This window comes from Anas acuta, chromosome 5, assembly GCF_963932015.1.
Source record: "Anas acuta chromosome 5, bAnaAcu1.1, whole genome shotgun sequence".
Classification (NCBI taxonomy): domain Eukaryota; kingdom Metazoa; phylum Chordata; class Aves; order Anseriformes; family Anatidae; genus Anas; species Anas acuta.
The window spans coordinates 7,141,263-7,162,926 of record NC_088983.1 but is presented as its reverse complement, the minus strand read 5'-3'; the positions used below and the strand labels follow the sequence as shown (position 1 = coordinate 7,162,926).

Sequence of the window (21,664 nt, the reverse complement as noted above, 5' to 3'; positions counted from 1 at the left end):
TGCAATCCCAGAAAGCCTAAGGGGCTCTTCGCTCAGGACCATTATTTGTGGTTCTGTGAGACAGTCAACTATGAATCAGTACATTTCCATCCTGGCTACAATTCAGATACAGCAATACTTGTATTTATATTAACTGTGCCGTTACGGTATCTTCCAGAATGTACAGTTCTGGTACTTCTCAGACTGGGCTATGATCCAGGCCATAAGGTCTGAGACGTGATCAGGGAGTGCCTGTTCGTACTCACCTGGTATGCCCGTTGCCTATTGACAATAGAGGGATGATGTAATGTTAATCTTGAACTGTGGCTGGTTAATCTTGAACTGGAGAAAGAGCTACTTCACCACAGGGCTTCTTCTATATAATTTAAAGATGGTTTCTATCACATTGAAAAGATCTTGACTGGAACTTGATTAAGAGTTACAATGCTCAAATTCATTCAGTCTGAGTTTTGCTTATAGACTTGAACAGGCTTGGAAGTGCTTGAAGTGGATTCATCCATTTCTCAAAAAAACACCATTTAGTGATTCCACGGTGACTGTGTACTTTATTACACTGGTTTGACTTAAAACAAGACCCGTTTTTGTCTCCACGCTGTGGTGACCTTTGTCACCAGCAAGTCTAGAAGTGAAAGAACTCACAAGATGCTATGTTGCACTTTTCCCCTGCTTCCTTCTGATTCTCAGCTCTTCTAAAATAGTCCAAAACCAGTAGTGGTAAGGCACGTTTCTGATTTTCAGTGCTGCCAAGGTTGGATGACTGAGCAGCTCTAGAGGTTAACAGAACATTTCAAAATATAGCAAAGAATGCCAAAAATGTTAACGTTGTTTGGGAAAAATATTTTTCTTTTAAATAAATAATGCTTGGTGTTTCTCTGATGCTTTCGGTTTTCTAAGCTTCATACGAGTACTTAGCAATTATGTAACAAGAGAGCAAACAAAACCTTTTGAAAATAAGATCTGCATAATCTCTCTGATAATTATCTCCGCTAACACTCTGAGCTCATCTCAGAGAAATACTGAACCATAAAAAGGAAGTTTTCTTACTGAAGTCTTTCTAGATCTTCAGAAGATTGAAGCTGTTTATTTTGCAATTTTTAAATACTTATTTAAAAACAAGGTTGTGGTTTTAGGACTCTGCTTGCGGTGTGGTGCAATGAAATTTGTGCTGAACAGCATCGTTACATGATGGTTTGATGTGCTTCAAAACATTACAAAGTCTATAAAAAAAAACAAATCTCCAAGCTAGATCATTAATGAGCTATGGCAGCTGGGTTAAGGAAAGCCTGTAGGTGCTGATTGGGTATTTGTTGAAAGTGGTTGGTGGTATTCACAGAAGTCTGGGGATTTGGGGAATACGATGCGTTTGGAACACTTTAAATGTGGTGATCTCTCTTCCTCTGGCTTTCGGGGATACTTCTGTTGCCCTGCAGAGGAGTGTCCCAACAGCAGTGGTAAATGATTTAGGGTGAGGTGAGAGCCATAAAATAATTAATAATAATAGTGTTGTAGTAATAACAAAATAGTAACATGGCATCAGTAAGTGAAGGGAAATGAAGCTTGTAACCTCCTTTGTATTTGTTCTGTGTTGTCTCTTGCCCTATCAGTCTACTCTCTGACAAAGGGTCCCTCCCCAGCCACTCTGTAGCTATGAGAAAGCTGCTGTAAGGTATGCCTGGAGCCTTCTCTTCTCCAGGCTGAACACCCCCAACATCCTCAGCCTGTTTCTGCAGCAGAGGTGCTCCAGCCCCACGCTGTGTTTGGTGCAGCCCAGGGCACAGGTGGCTTTCTGGGCTGTAGGCGTACATTGCCAACTCATGTCGAGCTTCTCATCTCATCCCAGTCCTTCTCCTCAGGGCTACTCTCAATCCATTCTCTGCCCAGCGTGTGTTTGGGTTTGGGATTGCCCCGGCCCAGGTGCAGGATCTTGCATTTGGCCTTGTTGAACCTCATGAGGTTTTCTCAGGCCCAGCTCTCAGGCCTGCCCAGGCCCCTCTGGATGGCAGCCCTTCCCACGGCTTGGTGTCACCAGCAAATATGCTGAGGGTGCACTCGATCCCAAATTACATGGCAGTATCAAAGTTGACATTGACAGCAACCATTATTAAAGCCACTGGTTGATTTTAATAGATTTCCTGTGTTACCTGCAAATCTATTAGCCCACAGACATGTCCACTTTATATGCAGTACTTGTAAGTCTAGTGGTTGGAAAATAATGAGTAAGTTTATAAGCATCTGGGCAAAGTCAAGATTAGAGTGTAAAACACAAGAAGTGGGGCAAAAGGACAGTTAAGGACTAAACTGAGTTTACTTATTGCACATAAATTATGCCATCAAAATACTTATTTGAGGCATGCAGGAACGGTACAAGCAAAAGAAGCCTTTTTTTTTTTTTTGCTTTTTTTTGTTGTTGTTTTAGATTATTTAAAAGTGTAAAAATGTCCAATTGTGATCAAATGGTTGAATCTTTCACGACTATATAAATGAAGATTTGAAGGTTTTCATCATAGTGATATGTATGAATTGACTGCAAAGAGTTAGTTGTTTGGTTGGTTGAATACTGGTTAGAAAATAAGCCAACTTCCAGATGGATACCATCATACCATTTTACTTGGAATATTTCTGCAGAGAAATCAGACCTGCAGGATTGTGTAAACATGCTTTGCAGTGCCAGTTGCTGAAAACATGACAGTATAACACCAAAACAGGGCAGGAAAACACAAGCAATGACTGAAAATGCTATTTCTCAGGCAAAGTGGCCAGTGGGACTGGGAAGAGGTTTTGTCCCCAAGAAAAGATGTAAATAAGAATGGAAAATGATTCCTTTGAGTTGTTTTCAGGGGGAAAAAAAAGTTCATTCTTCTTTTGAAAGTTTTTTTTTTTTCTTTTTAAGAATTCAGCAAAATTCAATTACAGTTCAATCAGTGAAAAAACACTGGTCCCTGAACTGCTTTTGTAAGCTGTTCAGAGAGAGTGAGAGACTGTGAAGCACCTTTGGTAGCTTTCCTGAAGAAGTTTACTAATACCAGTAGTTGATATTGGCAGTGTCTTTCCTAACAGACTCTGCCAAATAAATGTCTTATACTTAGCACTGGAATCAGAGATAGTAATTCATCATGGTCCCAGCTGCCTACTCATGCAAACTTCAGATATGAAGGAAATTCTTTGCTGCGTTGTCAGCTAGCGGTGGCTTGTTCTGCATGCCAGCAGTTTCCTATTCACACTGGCAAAGTTATCGGGATTTGGGAGTAGGGTTTGGAGAGATTTGCAAATCCTTCTGGTGGGTAGGGCTGCATGCTTGTTAAAAAGAGACAGATTAGGACTCTGTAGCTGCTGATACAGCATTTCACGATGCAGGGTGGTGGTGGGGGAAACCAAGATGAATGCGGATGCTCTTCTGTTTGATAGGCATTTTGTTACTTGGTTGTTCATTGAGGACAGAACCAGGTGGGATATTTAGACTGTGATATATCACCTTGTGTCTTACAGGAAAGAGGGCTTTGAGTAATTTAACCTCATCCTGTGGAGCTTATTTCAGCTTTCTTTTTACCCTACCTTCCATTTCTCAGCATGCAGTGCTATTCAGTATTTTTTCTGTTGCTTTTCAGCACTTTGAAAAGCTAAAAATAAACATAAAGCATCCCATGGTGAGGGTTACTGTTTAAATACCTATTCTGCATTTGTTGCTTAGAGTTGCTGAATATGCATTGAGAATCTGATTTGTTGTAGCTTTTGTGTTGATATAGGTCACTTCATCCCCTCTGCTGCACAGAACAGAAGAAATGGGTAGGTCAGTCAGATCCTTTGAATGGCCAAGGAATCATTTATCATTCAGGAAGGACCTTTATTGTAAATCTCCCATTAGCTTCTGTCAGCTCACCATCTCTAGGAAGAAAGTCAGCCAGTCTCTTCTGTTGCATTTTGCTTTAGCTCAGTTCACAGGCAGGCTTTAGGCTTCTGCAACACACCCATAGATGTAGATGTGAAACTGTTTTTGTGCCTTTCACAAAAAAGGAATGTATTATGGAAGAAGCTAGAAAAAAAATCTTTTGGTTCACAGACCATTACTGTCTCACAATACGGCACAAAGCACTTCAGTGGGCAGAAAGTCTGTAAAAGGTAACAGTGATCTTGGGGAAGGTAGTAATGTGGCAGGATGAAATCTTGGGAGAGATGAGATTTTTCTGAAGAAACCAATGTGAATGTTTAAGCTATAGGAGTCTGTGTACTGCTGTATGCCTTCTTCCCTCCTCTGGTTCCAGTTGGAGAAAAGTGGCCAGATTTCCAGCTTGCAACTCCAAAGGTCGCAGTTAACTTTGTGCTTCTTGTGTAACCTAGAGCAATGAGTTTGGCCCTGACCATGTGCAACAATATAGTGAAATAACTCCAAAAGAGAGAGTGCAGATTGCACGGCCAGTCTAGCCCCATAAATGCAGCATTTACATGAAGTTGTTTGTCCAGCTGAGCGTGCCCAACCCCACAACACATTTCTTCTCAGCAACAACAGAAATGCAGTATATTCCACTCTGCAGTGGTTGAAGTGCTGTGCTGATTCTCTCTGTATGGGAAGGTCAGAACAAGATAACGAAGGCAAAAACAGTGATGAACGTTGTATACTTCACTGTTTCTCAGGATGTGAAAGTCCCAGAAAAATCTTAGTCATTTGTCCATCCCCAGAAGAGCTCAGGAATGGTGCTTTGTTGTTCTTGCTTTAGGGAGATACTGAAATCTATTATATACATAGCTTGCTTTGGCTTCTGTTTACTTTCAGATTTATGTGGGGGTGGTTTGGGAAGAGTTGTTATTTTTCAATGACTGGTTTTAAATTATGGTGAAGACAGGTTTGTTAATACAAATGGGTTTTGTGTATGAGCAGAAGGATTTGTTATTGTGGTTGTACAGGATACCTTCTCTGGAAAATTAGTCCTTCCTGCCAGCTATTGGAACAATTTCCAGGCAGCTTGTTCCAAAACTCAGTTGCTAATTTCATGGCTTGAAATGCTGACTTCTTGTTTTCATCTTAAAGGTACTCTTGATAGCAATTTGCAGGTTGGAAAAGAAAACAGACACAACTGCCATAGCTTTGACCCCGAGTTGTTGTTGTTCAGGGGAGAGCTGATGAAGGAGAGCATGGGTGAGTTCCTCTTGAGACCCTGCTCGGCTCTTTTAATTTTACTAAATGGAGAGAGCAGGACATGCTCATTCCTGCTGAGATCAGGTGCACCTGGTGTTGCCAAATGCTCCCAAAGTGAGCAACAGGTGAGTGAAAGGCTGCTGAGTGCTCATGGCACTGCCTTCGCTGTTGCTCAGCTTTTGTTTTGGAGTGGTGACATGGACTGTCAGTCATCTCTCCATTGATTGCCAAAACCAGATTCATTATTCAAATGGTTTCTTTCATTGTTCAAGTAACATTAGTCAGTTCCCTGCCAATATGTGGCAGTTAGCCATTTGAGTGCTGTTTGTATGAATCACGGAGGTTTATCTAGTAAATTTGTTAAGCAGTGGCTAAACCCACACACTGACACAACAGTGTATAATTGTAGGAAAGCGCTTATCTGGCAGACCTCCAGGCAAAACAATCCCAAGGGTCCATAGGATTTAATTTTTGATCCCGAGGAAAAATGTATGTGTAAGACAGCACCTTCTAGCAAAAATCGTTACCAGCAGCGTAGATGAAATCACAGTTTGCACAGCAGAAGATAGTAACATGAGAAGCCTTTATTTACATCTGTAGGAATTCATCATCTTGGGTGTTTGACTGAAATCCAGCTGTGCTCTAAGGGCGGCCTACAAGTCAGTGCTGTGTGAGGGTGTTTTCTTCTCTTGCAGGGATGTCTGACATGGGAGGGATGCAGCCCTGCACCACCCACCCAGGAGCCACAGGAGGGTTCATGCTTCTTGGAAGTAGAGGACCTGTGTTGATTTTTGAGCTTGCTCCTTACAGTTTCATAAAATGAGAGCCAGTGAGGGGAAACATGTCTTTGAACAACAGCACAGCCCTGCTAGTGAGCTCTAGCTGCTTTGACTGCCTACAGATATAACCCCCAAACCAGAGGTGGGTGCAGGATGCTGCCACAGCAGTGAGGTGGGGTGCACAGCCTGCACCCCTGGGAGGGAATCGCTTGCAGGTTGTTGCCAGGGTTGTCTCAGCAAAGTTTTGAGTGTTCTACAGAATTTGGCCCAGTGAAGGGGGGATGAAGCAGCTTCTCACACCTTCATGATCTTTCATATTGTACAACCTGCACTTACTACATGGTGTGGCAAAATGTGCCATATCAAGGTTCACTCAGAGGAGAGCACGAGGATGCTTCCAAACGAGGAGCTCTTCTGTGTGACGTCTTCTGTCCTGTTCCTCTGTATAAGCGTGCACCCACCCAGAAAGCTGCAAACTCAATTGTGCATTAACAACCACAGCTCAAAGACAGCATTTTGTTAGAGGAGGCGGAGGTTGTCTAGAGGAAATCATCAGTTTCTAATTGGCCTTGTAAGAGACTTGGGGCTAATGAAGGAGGAGGTGTTGATGTGGGGATGGCCTTGCAGTAAAGGAGTGCTTGATCCCGCATGGTTTTAAGCAGTTGATACTGTGGTGTGTTTGCATCTAATACTATGGTACTAGGAACTCTGTAAAATAAAACATATCAAGTTCCTTGACAGCAAAGGAGTCCCCTCCCAATTCTTCACTGAGACTGGGTGCCAAAGATTTTCCTCAGAAGGATTCAGTTGGATTATTTCTGTCTCCTTCTGGGTGGGTTGGCATTTGGCCTCATCACCTTTATCCCACTGGATGAAATGCCAACAGTAAAGCTGTGCCTCCCCACTACCCCTTGTCTTTGAAGTGAGCATATCTTGATATTTCAGAGCTTGAGGGAAGGTTTTCTAAAGGCTGCAGGTCACCTACAAGACCAGGGGTAAGGCTTTCTGCACAGCTAAGTCAGCAATACGATGTGGACATTGGGTTAAATTCACTTGTCTGCTGTTTCAGAGGAGGCAATGAGAAAGGTGATAAATTCTTTAACTTTGGGATCAGAAGAAAGTAAAATTGTTTATCCACAGTTGCACATCAGTGCACAAAGAAGGAAGTGACACAAAGTAAAATTAAGTTGACTTTCAATGGAAATCTGCCCTTTTGAGTGCCAGTGAAAAATCTTTTTGGCATTTTTGGACTTCTGGACCACAGTCCAAACACTATTAGCTCTACAAAGCAAAAATATCAAGGTTTTTGTGTGATCTCTTTTAATTATTTGCAGTCTCAGTGGTTTCTCACAGCAGGAGCAGGCAGAGGATTTCCGGGGCAGGGTAATGGTCTCAGCATCCAAACTTGGCGATCTTCCTTTTCTCTAAGCAGCTGCATAGAAAAGGCTTATACTATAAACATATCAGTAGCCTATAGGGGGAAAAAAAAAAGGATAAAAGGGAGGAAAAAAGAAACAAGTAGATAGTAAAAGATGTAGCAACATGTACTTTTTCATTAAGAGTTTGGTAGATGCAAAGAGGTAGGTTATGGTAGATGCAAAGAGTTTAATTGACAGAAGCACCGTGAGGGGCATAGGCGCCTTATTTTGCTTTAACTCTGACATAGCAATAAGATTTTAAGATATTCAGTTTATGGTAAGACTGTCTTATACAAACAGCTTTAAAACTGTTAAACAACCTCCTTGGGAAGCTTTATGGGAATTTTTGCAAGGTTATATCTAGCACGTGTTTACATAAACTTCACTTTTATTATTATTGGCTTTATATATTTAGTGAATTTATGGTATCAAGAGAGAAGGGGCAGTGAGTGGGAGAGGTAAGTCTGAAGAAATGTTATTTAGTGCTATTGAACTGTTATTTAAAATTGAAAATTGCTATTATATAAATTAAATACTTAAATGTGGAAAATCAACCTTTCCACTGTGCTTTTGTTCTCACATAGTGCAAGCAACCACCTGAGATTTTCTCAGGGGAATTATCAAATTGTCCCAGATTACTTATAACATCTGTATTTCTTAGGAAGCAAAGTTTTAATTAATCCAACTAGATCAGCAAATGCATTCAAGTCAATCATAACACAGCACAGCTTTGTAGCACGTCATGCTAGAGGGTAAACAAATCTGAGATAAAAGATAACCCCCAAGGTATTACACCACTTGGATGGAGGAGGCTGGAGTGATTGTGTTCTAAATTTCAGAAAGCCAAATGAGTGATCTAGACCTGTGTCCTCACTGGGATCCTTGGAAATCTGCGGGGCTTGATTTTGTACTCATAAGGGTGTGGATGGTGTTCAAAAGGGAGTGCTGCATAAATGCTCTCTGCAAATGCTTTTCTGCAAGGGCTCAGGCCACTGATCCAAGCAGATCTTGCCCATTAATTTCAGTGGAGCTCTGCTTCTTGGTGGGCACTGTGTTTCAGTGGGTAAAGCAGGTGGTTGCAGTTAAATCTCCTTAATATTGGCCAGCTTGAGTCACAGTGAACACCTGTGGTTTATTAACCAGAGGGTACAGAAAGTTGTTGGGAAGGGAGGTGGACTGACTGAGGAGATAAGTCATTTTAGGAAATGTCCCACTATGGAAGAATTGAATTATGTCAGTGAATCAGGCCTGAAAATCCAATTATTTTTAATCTCAGTTAAAAGATTTTCTTGTCCAAATTTTCTCGTGTTGAATTTCAGAACTGAAAAAGGTGATGAAATTTCATGTCCAGAGAGGCTGAAAGAGCCGTTATGAAAGAGCTGTTATTTTTTTTTTTTTACAAGAAAAATAAAAAGCCCAGATTTCCGGGAGATTTCATTATTGCACTGCTGCTTGTGGTAATGTAACATGTTTGGTGGTACTAAGAGATGTCAGGTAATTGTATAAAAGATGACAGATACTAGTGGTTGGTTTCTCACTGCTTCCTTTCCGTAGTCTGAAGTAGTACGATGTCGTGTTTCTCTCAAAAATACTAAGAGCACTGAGGCTGAGCCAGCACATCTTTCTTCTTCAGTCATCTTTCCTGCAGCTTTTTTGGCAAGAACCTTGTTAGAATCAGGAAGAATTTTCCCACTGGATGAAGCATACCCAACGTGGGAGTATGACTGCAGGTTCCTCCTTAAAGACATTTACCCCTTTCACTGTGATTTGGAGGAAGGGACAGGATAGCATCCCAAATGGCCCATCTCCCCTGGGTACCTGCTGTGTGTTCCCCTCCCACCCCATGCTGAGTCAAAAAATCCTGCTGTGCTCCAATAGGAATATTTTGGTCACGAATGACTAAAAATAGTTCTCTGCTGGCCAGCAGCCAGCATGTATTTGTCAAGAAGAGTTCAGTTCATGGCAAGTTAATATGATTTCTCTTTCTGACAAGATAACTGCCTATTGAATAAGAAGGATCTAGTAGATAAGATGCATCTGAGCATTTTAAGAGGCTTTTGACACTTTTTTTGCATGGCAGTCTCATAGTAAATGAGTGAAAGATGATCTCAACACAATCATAGCAAAGTCAGCAACAACTGATTGAAAAACCTTTCTCAAAAGTAATCAAGGGCTTCACTGTCAAACCCAGAAGGAATTGCCAGGGATGTCTTTGCCCCGTGTGTGATTTTTAAATCAGTGCTTTCATTAGCAGAGTTGAGTGGCAGAACAGAGAGAGTACATCGGGAGAGTTATGGGAAGGGTTGCAAGTGACTTACATGACAGCATCAGAATCCATAATGATCCCAATAAATGGGGGAGGCATCCTGAAAGCAGCAAGGTGAATGTCAGTCAAGGCAAGAGCAATACACTGTGTGTAAGGAGGGCAAATCAAATGCGTAAGCAGAGTACAGGAAATAACTGGCTCTGCTGCTGTGAGGCTGGAGAGGATCTTGGAGGATAAGGATGGAGGAGAGTGTTAGGCACCTGCACGCAGCACTGGGCCACAACTGGTAAATCTTTTTCAGGGAAGCATCAGGAGCAGTGTAATAGGCAAGCTGAGGAAAGAGTTTATTCTCCTGGGATTAGGGCTGGTGAGGTATCTTTTTGATATGGGGTTTTAAGAAAGCTGTAGGCCATCTGGAGATAGAGGAGATCAATAAAATCTGTTATAAGACAGAATCTCAGGGGAACAGTTGAGGGAACTATTTACTTGGTTTAAGTTGATGGAAGCTGAAGGGGAACATGAAGATTGACTCCTACCATGGAAAGGATGCACTTGAAAGGGAAAAATGGTTGTTCCCTTGTGTTTTCTGGGGGATAATCAGGTCAGTTAGGACAGAAAGACTAGTTCTGTGAATGGGGCAAAATTTTCCAGTTGCTGGAAGTTTCAGACCCTGGCAAAGCCACCACTGGATTTGCTAGACTCCACTTAATTGACAAGTATCTCTCAGGCTTGCTCCAGGCATGCTTACACGTGCCTCAGTACGGCAGAGGAACCAGGGCAGTCCCTTGAAGTCCCTTTCAGCCAACATTTCTGAGATGCTGCAGTGAGAATAACCTACAGCTGAAAAGTTCTGCTACGTGTTAAGCAAGGCAAAGCTCAGTTTCTCTAAGTAGTTGACCATCTTTTAACACTTACTGAAGTTTAATGGTCAGCGATGTAGAGACTGTATGTTTGCACTTGACATTTGCACTATATCACATATTGGAACTATAAAGAGTGCATGCAGGCACTGGTGTGCAGTTGTCCCTGGAAATCACAAATGCTGTTGTCGTCCAAATTGTGCAAGGCATTGAAAGGTGAACAAGGGTGTCAAACACTAAAACAATGTTTTAGTAGAATTTTTTTCCTGAGTACAAGGCTGTGCATTAGTGTTCATATTCTCTAATGGTTTTGGAAGGTATCATTTTGAGCTGACAAATCTTGATTCAATTATTTTTGGAAGAAGAACCTCTGGTCTGAATCAAGTCTATCTGCAGGAAACAGAGGAAAATTAATTTCAGTAGAGAGTTTGACTTCTTTGCTTTAAAAGTTTTTGTTACTGAAGTATGGTGTTCAGCTAAATGTTCTTGTAAAAACATTCAGTCAGGTCCTCCAGTGCTTTCCTGAACTGGGACCTTAAACACGTGATGTGTTTTAAGCACACAAATAGTCCCACTGACCTCATTGTTGCTTAATGCGAGCTTACCTTTTAAGTGTTTTTTTGGCTGCAAGCCATAATGAAAGGACCATTTCCGGTATTTAACATTTATGGGTTGAACTTCCAAATCTAGTTGAGAGGGAATTAAGAGCCTAAGTCCTGTCTGAAGGTCACTAGGACTTGAACCTAAAATTCATGTAGGCACATTGTAAACTGTCACCATCCATCTCTGCCAGGTCCCACGTATGAAAATTATTTGTTACATGACATGTTAGAATGATCACTTATTTGGAAGAGCTGGGAGCACTGTCATTTCTTTATACAGTGAAGAGGCTTTGTTTGCCCTTTTTTCTTGACCAGAAACATTTTAAAGCACAAAATCAGATGGATGCTTCCACTCCATTATTTCTGAATAGGAAATTAAGGCATGAAGAAGCTTACTACTGTGATTCATTAATGCAGACATTTCCTGCCCAAATTGATAGCCCACCTTACCTAAAGGAAATGTAACTTTCTAGTTAATCAAACACAATCTTTCTGCATTAACGCTTGGAAGGGGGGAAAAAAAGGCAACAAAGCAAGTCAATAAGGTAAGAAGTGCAGAATGAGCTGTTGGCATCAATGCCATGTCAGGAAATATTGAAAGAGCTGGAGGATGTGGATGATTAAATATGGGTGAAGATTGGTCATGCAAGAAAGCTTGTAATTAAGCCTCGTTATCTGAAGATGAATGAGGAGAAGGAAGACTGAGGAGGAAAACAAGTATATAAGATGCACGTAGCACTAGTGGTGTGGTAGCAACCCTTGGAGAACTTTGGCTGACCTTGGCCAACCCCCCTTTTCCTCATGCACGATATCATTTTAGCAGAAGAGGTCTGTTTGGTGACGTGCAGGACTGTGCATGTGCTTGAGCATGAGTGACAGGTTGCTGAGGTTTCACTTCTAGCACGGGCTGAAAACTGCTTCTGCTGAGAAGTGAAACACAGGTGACCCTCCTGGTGTCCTGTGGGACCTGGTGGCATTGGTGCCACTGAGCTCTGCATCCCCTTTCTGTTTCTAGGGTAGGAACAGGCAGGTGTCCATGGTTGCACTGATGTCAGTGCCGCTCTGCTGACTCTTCTGGGAAGCTGAGGGGTAGCATTTCTGTTAAATGAGATTTTATATGGCTGAGTTAGGGAGATTTATCTGAAGCATTAGTCTTCATTTCAAAATAATAAATTTTTGTTGGCAGCACTTCCTTAATATTTTTCAGGGATTGTAGCAGATGCACATTATCTATGCTAGGTTAACAGGCTTTGGAGCAGGATTACAGTTTTAGGAAGCTAGTGACTTCATAGATCCCACAGCCTGCTTTGGCTGTTTTTGAAATTATATATCTATTTTTCCAAGCTTCAGAGTGAGGCCCGGTGCTGCAGGTGGATTACATATTCTGTAACCAGTATTCCTGGAGCAATCCAGGAAAGCAAGTGCTTAAATTAAGTTTCTGTGTAACCTGTTGGGAATAATAAACAAACAAACAAAAAACCCACAGAGGAATATCATAAAGTGTTAATGAATGAGATCCTAAAGTGCTTTGCTAAACTGAGGCCTTAATGATGAATATTGGAGTCTTCCCAAGTAAAATACTCTCTAGCCAGCTTAGGGGAGAAAGATATTTAAACTCCCCTGCATTACAGACAGAATAACTAGAAAAGTATTCATATGGATTAAACGTAGATGTGTTTTTGTTTAAACACCTCAAATACGCAACAGAAGCTATTAAATTCTAAATGTTTGGAGGATTGTAAAGAGTGGTTAGAGGGTTTGGAAGATGGAAACCTCATGAGTAGCAAACACCCCATGAACACACAGAATAGGGGGAGTGGGAAGCAGAGTTGAACAGATTTGATCTAGCTTAATTAGTCAGGTTGTTGTTGTTTTTATGGTCTGTTATTGATACACAAACACACTGTTGAAGAATTAGTAATCTAAAACACTTCACTTCATTAGAGTTCTTAGTGGTGCTCTAATAGCCAAGCTCCATCTGGATGATAATAAGAAATAATGGACCGTAGAGAAGTTATGCATCCTCACCTTATAATCCATTTTCAGCCAGCTGAGAAAGCAACAAAGAGGATGTTTGCTGAAATATATCACTTTGTGATTATAAATTCAAAGGGAACAGAGTCCTGTGTTCTTTATCTCTGCACCAGATATTTATTCATTTTCTCCTTTGTGTGCTGCACAAATATTTCTAACCAAATTTATGTTGTGGATAAAGGCACGTTATTGTGTCAATATGACACAGATATCTGTGCGGTGGCCTGACATTTTTAATGGGTTTTATGTTACTACAATGAGAATGTCAGAATGAATCAGACTTTCTCATATTTTATTGTCTTTCAGGTTATAATTGTAGAAACAAAGCAACTTTGCATACCAGTATAATGGCAGCATGTGGAGGTTGTTAACTAATGTGCTTTCATCTATAGATGAAAAGGAGAAGGAGTTGGTTGTGCTCTCTTTTAACTGGTAGCATTTAACAGAGGAACAAGAGCTACTGGGTAGAGATATCAAAAGGTTAGGGCTCTCATCTAGGAATATGAAACCTTTAGTTTCATTTTCAGGTCTGACATTTCGTAGAATCATGAGCTTTGGCGTTCGATAAGTTTTGTGGTTCTTTTTTTGCCTCCAAACCTACACCTGATTTATTGGTTTAAATGTTAAATGGTCTGGGGCAGGAACTCCCCGTGTTTTTGGGCAATAGCTACCAAAGCACATTCCAAGTTAGAGGGAGCCAACAAAAACAAAGGAAAATGTTCCAGGAATCACAAAAGGGGAAAAAAAGTCTGCACTGAATTAGTCTGAATTCCAGTGGTGGACTCCAGTTTATGTAACTGGTGGACTGTTCAGACTTCAGGTCAAATTCAGAGAGTGCAGGAGACATTTAATTTTTACCAATCTACATTTTAAAAGCTTAGGTGAAGGTAGAGGTAAATGCAACACACTGTCCTCTGTACTAATAGCCTGCAGGCAGAATGTTTCAGGATAGCCAAAAGTTCATGTGGATCTCACCAGCATAGGTGGGAAGAAATCAGATGTACCTCGTAATTCATTCTGAATTAAAATATATGTTCTTTTACGCTGGGGGATGCAGCCTACCAAATAGGGCAGGAGGCAGTTCTTTTTACCATTAGCAGTATGTTCAATGGTAAATAGTTCCAGGATTAACATAGCAAGGGCACGTGGAAAAAGGTCAGAACTGTGCTGAAATTATCGTGTCTCTGGTAAGGATGTGATGAACGTATGTAGGCATAAGTCTACCATGTTAAAGGCAGGACAATACTCTAAAGAAGAATGTCGAGACTTACATTGCCGGCGTGACAATTTCTTGCAGCATGTTTTTTATCTTGTACACCGTTTCTGTTCAAACAACATATGACATTTTAAACTAGCTTAGGATCTGCTCCCTTTCACCCTCCCCTCCAAAACCCCCATATACTAATTATAACAGGAGATTTGAGGTAAAAACTGCTTAAGAAACAGGCAAGGTAAAGGTAAACCATTAATCCCTTATGTTGAACTCCCTGAGTACTATTTTAGTTCCCTGAGTGCCAGTTTAAAAACTAAATCTTAAGAGTAGATTAATATTGTATATATCTACTTTTTGATTCCTCCCCCATTCCCCCCCCCAAAACAAACAAACAAAAACCCACAATCAACCAATTAAAACTACTTAGTATTTTTTTTAATTAAAATTTTGATGGCTTATTCTCAGTTTGAACTTTCTGCGCTATACCTCATTGCATGTTTGTTCTTGCAACCTGTTTCTGTCTACAAAATTTTGGAGTAACCTAAGACAAAAGCATAATTAATTGAACTCAACCATAAATAAAAAAATGTATTGATCGCTTTTAATAGTGAAAGAATATTTTTGAAGTCTGTATGTATGCTTTCTCCTAATGTCATCAATAATTACATTGAATTTGACACTTCTGACTGTAACTGCTGTTACTCTTACATGTACTTCCAGAATTTAATGAAAAAATGTATTTTTCACAAGCACAACAAATGAAAAACAGCTGAACTCGCTTTCCCTCAAGTTTCCTAAAAACATTCACCTTGAGGCTGAAAAATACCAGGCCAAAACAAATTAGACTAAGGAAAGGAAGGAAGTTTAAAGTAGGAGGTGAAACTCCATTTTGGCTGGGGAATGCACTGCTCACTCTGCAAAAACATTTTAACTCCCTTTCTTACTTTAAACTAAATTTCTTTATTTTGGCAAAAACCCATTGAATATACATTTGTGGGACACAGTATTACCTTACTTCCATTTCCTGCCCCAAATAAAATTTTATGATAGGTTTTATATTTGTAATATTCTCTTTCCTTTGTTTTATTCCTTTGCTTCACATTCAAAAAAAAAAAAAACTAACTAAAAATACCAAGGAAGTTAATGTCCTAGGCAGAGTATACCCTTGGAAAAATGTCACAAAATGAGGACAGGTAGTTTTTGAGAAATCAATTTCTTAGGGTTTGATCCTATTACTTCTTTTTAAAAGCAAGTATAAAACAACACACTTCCCTAAATTGTGTTTATGCAGTCTGGTTATCTGATATGTTGGATAAAGATGTTTGGACAATTACCCCGTTGTTATCCTCAGGGACTCTATCCTCATATACTGTTTTTCTTGAAACAGTTTCCATGAAGATGGTAATGTATTATTTTTCCCAGTCTTCCCCTGAAAGATTGCTGAAGTGGCACAACTCTGTTGACCTGGCATACAGCTAGGTAGTTACTTGCAGCTATAATTGGAATAAGGCCATCTAAGTTGTCCCAGGGTAAACTTCTGACATCATTTTTCTGCTTATTTTCATGCAACCAGAATTTTACCCCCGCTGTTTCGACAGCGAAGGGAGACCTGCAGGATTCATAGGCTCAACCATGCAATGTCTTGCTGATACTAATTTCAGCTCACTCTTTGTGACAAGATAGAGCGTGGAGCACAATATCTTGGAGAATATGTGGCATCTTTTCATTAAAGCAGGGAAAACTTCAGACCCAATCTTTTTTTTTTTTTTTTTTTTTTTTTTTTTTTTTCTTTTCTCCTTTCTTTTTAATGTGAAAGCCAAGCTGGCTTGAGTTAGGGTGTAGTTATGCCATTGAGACATGAAAGTGAGTATATATCAGCTCAGGGTTTTTTGTGCCTGTTGGTAGCATCAATTTGTACGTGCAGAATATGAAGCCGGTGTTGTGCATCACAGTAGGATGTGAAATTGTAAGAAAAATGTTTTTATAGTTTCATTACGAAATTATCCATGCCATCCCATAACATAGTAGAAATAGTGTGTGAAATAATTGCTGCTAATTAAACCTTCCTGATTTAAAAACATTTTCATAATCTAATTAGGCTAAATATGTAGCCAAGTGTTGTATGGGCTGGTTAATGAAAATATTTATAAGCATGGATCATGCTGAAATTAGAAAAGGTTGAAATTAATTATAGTCAGGAATTCTGCTGCCTGTTTTCCAACCCAGGGTATATAAAGGGCTGGGCTATGGGCTGGCGGCAAGGTTTGATCCCTGTGTTTCTTCGTGCTACTAGAAAAGAGATTTTCTGCTGTCTTCTGAAACATTTATCACCACAATAGGCGTAAGCATTTTCTTTCCTTTGGGAGGTTAGTGCTCTGTGTTCTTTCTGCAGGATAGATAAGCTTTTGTGCAGAATTATGTTGTCAAAGTCTTTAAGTACAGAATATTGCAGACATTTAAAAATATATTCAAAAAGCACTTTGAGCCAATTTCATAGCATTTATTTTGTTTGCTTCTGATTTAATCTTTCCCATTTTTCACTGGAAAATGTGATGCATGCTTCCAAGGAAAGGAGAGACTCCAACCTTTTCACAATCAGTACCTACGCGGCTGTCCATTAATCAAGCACTTAGCAGAGAGTGCAGCAAAGTTATTCCAAAAATGCAAGGTGTCCCGTTTGACAAATCTCTAAGGATTAAGGCAACACCAGAAATGCTAAATCTCTGTACTAAATCCTCCGAGGAGGAAGATCCAGCTTGCCTCTTCCTCTTGGGGACCGCATCAGCAGAGCCCATATCTGTGTGCTTTGCGTGGATCCCAGAGGCTCCGTCTCTGTAAAGACTCTCAAGGCTGCCTTGGAAAGGCTACATGAGCAAAACTGAAGGCAGAGATAATCTGGGGGTGAAATGGCAGACGTGTGGCTCTTTGCACCCAGACCTTGTGGAGGAAGAAGGGCATGGCTTTGGGGATGTCATGAGGAACCTGGGTTCATGTTAAAACTTGGGGTGAAGCGTGGAGCAGTTGTTCTGTGCTAGGGGCATGGTTGCAATGGAAATGTCTGCACAGAAGACAGGGCACTCTTATTTATTTTAGGTCTTGGAGAAATTCTGTGAAGTGAAACAAGCAATATAGTCAGATGGAAACGCTATACCTGAGTTTTTATTCTGTCAGTTCCTTTCTTGGCCTGAAAAAACTGGGAGAGGAAGGGTGCTTGTAGAAGAGAGGAGAGAATTTCCTGCTTGGAGCATGCAAGAGGGGAGTTTGAAGGCCCCTATGGTCAGTAGGTCTGTATAGAATAACAGAAGAAAATGATTCTGGACTTTAATCGTGCTGCTTTTTTTCTTTTCTTAATTTTAGAATCAAATTTACCCAAACCAATATGGATGTCTGTTCAAGCTGATTATTTTTCCCAGGGATTCAGAGAACTGATTAAACCATGTAGTGGAAGCCACACTGCTGTTTCTAAGTTGCCCTTAATGAGGAACCTCTTTTTCTTAATAGCTAATAAACCGAACAACAACAACAAAAAGTTTCTGATGTATTATGGTAATAGCTGTAGACAATCATTTCTACTGTCAGCGCAAAACTGGACCTTCATTTTGGTCTGTGCCCTAGAAATATGCCCTATTAGTGCTTCTGTTTTATCCCACTGGTGGTTTTTCTGCTAATTCAGGACTCAGTTACTTAACTTATGGATGTCATATAAGGACGGGTTTAGGTGGAGGTAGGAAGTGAGTCTATCCCTTGAGGCTCAAAGTACATCCATAATTCAGTGATTTAGCAATAATCTTTTTTAATTAAAGTTATGTGATTTTCTTTTTTGACTTCAGGCTGTAGTTTTTCAGTGTGCTGTGGGACTCTTCTTATTTTAACAGCCATCAGGTTGCATGCTTTCCTAGTAAAAAGCAGTATCATGGGGGGATGTAAACTTGGATTCTCTGTTGTCCTAAAAAAGCACGTTGTTCCTTATAAGAAAGTATTAATTTTAGTAGGTTGTGCAGAATGTTTTAAAAATGGTCCCTGTGGCTAGAATTCACCTCACCTGACTGAGAATGTGTACGATATAAAAAATTACTGATTTTCCTAGGCCCCTTTAGCTTTCTTTTAGACTAATTTAGAAGAAATGGGTGCTTTAAGGGCACAATATATCTGGCCCATTGTAGGCATCTGGACTTTAAAATGGGATGTGACTTAAAGAGTTGGATTGTAAAAATACCTTAAATGTAGATATCTGTATCCCACATTTTCTTAGAAACACGGATGCAGCTTTGTAAGTACTACGCAGCTGTGCTTAGATAAAAGCATTTCATGAAGCATGGGAGTTCGCGCATTGCCAGTAAATATTTTGTCATAAAAGTTTGTGGAACTGAAACAGTGTATTTTTGTGGAAAAGGAAGGAGGAGAAAGCAAAAAGGACTGTTTCTCTTTGTATGTATATTGAGTGCATGTGGGTGGGTGTGAATTTATATATAAACTTGGCGTGCATGTCTGGATGCTTTGTTTTTATAATTGCTGTGCTTTTATCATTCCTTCAATCGTAGGCGAATCTTTCTTTTTCCATTCTGTGTATTTATGTGCAGCCCATCCCCACAAGTGGGCTGTATTAATTGCTGTGGTTGTACTTTCCCTTATGAAAGCACTTTGCCTAAAAATGTCTAAACTATGAGCAAAAGTGAGTCCCCTCAGCCACATCTGAAACGTGCTTACTCTGTATGTACCAGTGCAACACTTTTGAGTTGGATTATGTTCATTTGTTATAAAATCATGATTCAGAAAGATTACTCTGAGCATTCAAAAACCTGAAAATTGAAGTAGTTTGATGTTGCTGGAAACCTACTTTATTTTATCCGTGCTTGAAAGGATGCACTGAGTTGCGCAGTGCAGCCCGCGGATAGCACCTTTGTAATCAATAGCTTCGTTTTAGCCAGATCACACAAGGCAGGCATAGAAATTAAGAGCTGCAGCTGAGCTCCCTTAGCAGATTTGCAGAATGGTGATAAATTCCTGCCTTGCCCATGTTTTCCTTTGTTACTTGGTAATCTCCTAAGAAATGGTAAATATGACTGAGCGCTGAGTGTGCTGCCTTGCACAATAACCAGCAGCCTAATACCTGCAGGCAAATGGGGCAGTCGGCACTGCCGTGTACTTGGGAGGAGAACAACTTATGGAGGAGTCGATAAGTACCTTGAGAGCGAATACAGAATTGATAACTATCCTTTCAATTCAGTGGAGCCCCCTCAAATCACACTGCTCCCAAACCCCATGAGCTTCATCAGTTCTGGGGAGCGTTACCTTACGTGGCTTAACCACCTGTGGCTTGTTCATGCACTGGCTGGTGGGTTTATCTCCTTTAAACAGTATTTAGCTCTCTGGGTTGTGGGATAGCTTGTATATTTGTGGCACTTGATGTCAGTGCTGTCACGCTTGTGGCAGCATGGCTTTGTTAGAGTTAATTAACCGGGTTCCTATAATGCCTGTAATGGTCCCAGTCAGTCTCCCATACAGGCTGTTAGATCATGGGGAGTGAGAGGAAAGAGCTGGAGACTAGTTTAAAATTACACAAGTATGGAAGTGTTTGATTTAAACTGTTATATAAATACACTCCAAAGGGTGGAGAGTGGAGGCATGAAACCTGCAATAAGGACCTTTCTGAGTAATTGTATTTCACCGCTTGCGGAGGCAATACCTGTGGTTTGTGCTCTGGGCTGCACCTTCAGAAGGCACGATCAATGTAATCATCATCCAGAAAAGCCTGCATGTTTTCAAATAAAATTAAAAACATTCTTTTCCAGTATGAATTGAGCTGTGAAATGCCAAACGATGTAGGTCACTTTTCTAGTATTTTATATGCTTTGTTCCCCTATAAAAATATAATTAAGTTTTTCTTATTTCAATACCATTATTCACATTGCACCATATTATCCTGCATGTTGTATTGCATTGCAGCAATAAACATAAAACACCACTTATTTGTACAAGTGTTATAGGTAGTTCCCTGCAAATGTTTGCATATTTTTCAATAGCAATAAAATTTTCAAATAGAAAACGTGACTTTTTTTGGTTATCCAGCATATAACAGACTGAGTACACAAATACTTCCCTACCACCGACTCATTTTCAGCCTGCCAAGACCAAATGTGCTTGACAAAGAATCAAAAAAAAAAAAAAAAGAAAAAAGAGCACAAATAAAAATAGATTCAGGAGACTTATGTTACTGCAGTTTCACTTCTTCTAAGCACCTAACCTTTTCTGTAATTTCAAGAATTTTCTGATAAATACCTGTCAATCATAAAAATGAAGGATTATCGCTGTGCTTTGCAACACAGGAAATTCTATGTCTTTGAAAGAAGAGATACCTGAAATGTGTAATCAGATTGTAACGGTGCTCTGCTACTGCAGATACAGCAAGAGTCTGCCTTGGACAGATGGCCTCCATACTGCATTACCCACCCACTGAGGCATTGGATCTCTTTTTTTTTTTTTTTTGTCCCCCTTTTTCCCCTCATGTGCTGAGATGCAATATGGAAAAATGATCAGCTGAATCCTTATGGGAATAAGCAAAAAATAGCTTTTGGAAAGTGTTGCCACTTGACACTTGCTGCTGCCTGAAGGTAACGTGTATGAGAGGAACTCCTCACCATGGCATACGGTGCTACTACCGCACTGTCTTGGTGGCTGCTGCCCACGTGGGACATCTCCTGCCTCCTCCACTTGACTTTCTCCATTGGAGGAGCAATTGATTGAAGTAACGTGCTATTTTGCTTCAGAATAATGATGTTTCAAATGTGTAGTGCTTGAGTCTCCAGAATACGTAAGGAGAGTGCTTCATAGTGCGTTAAGTGGTCATGCGCAGACTTTGAAGAATTTAATGATTTTTTTTTTACAAATGTTTGTGGTGAAAGGAAGGGCGGTTGCCAAATCCCTTTGCTATAAAGTTTGACTTACGTAAAGTAATGCACAGATGCTGTAGCATGTTGAAAAGTTTGTTTGTTCAACAGAACTAAGCAGAGAAATGAGGTCATTAGGGAAATCATAACCTGCAAAGTAATTTGATTGCTTCTTGAAAATTTGAATGTACAGTAAAACGTGATTTCAGTACAATATGGAATCATTTTTTCTCTTTCTAATTAAATCTGTTGTAAACAGTTGGAGCTAAAGATCTTTGTGGAGAACAAGAAGACAGGAACCAGACAGCAACTGACCTTTTCATTTTGTTCAGGGGCTACATTATCTGTGGTCACTTTGAGGACAGTTTAATCATTTCAGGCATTCCCCAGATTTCATTGAGATCCAGACACTGGGTTTGTCATAATGCTCACTGTAGAAAAAAGAGTAAAATCTGTTTCTCTAAAGCGTAAAAA

General features: G+C 40.2%; 1 protein-coding gene across 1 annotated transcript in view; it reads left to right on the top strand.

Moving 5' to 3' along the window:
- Nucleotides 1-21,664, top strand: part of KCNH5 (potassium voltage-gated channel subfamily H member 5) — a 152,701-nt gene that overhangs the window by 57,175 nt on the left and 73,862 nt on the right. The gene's annotated exons all lie outside the window — the stretch shown is intronic.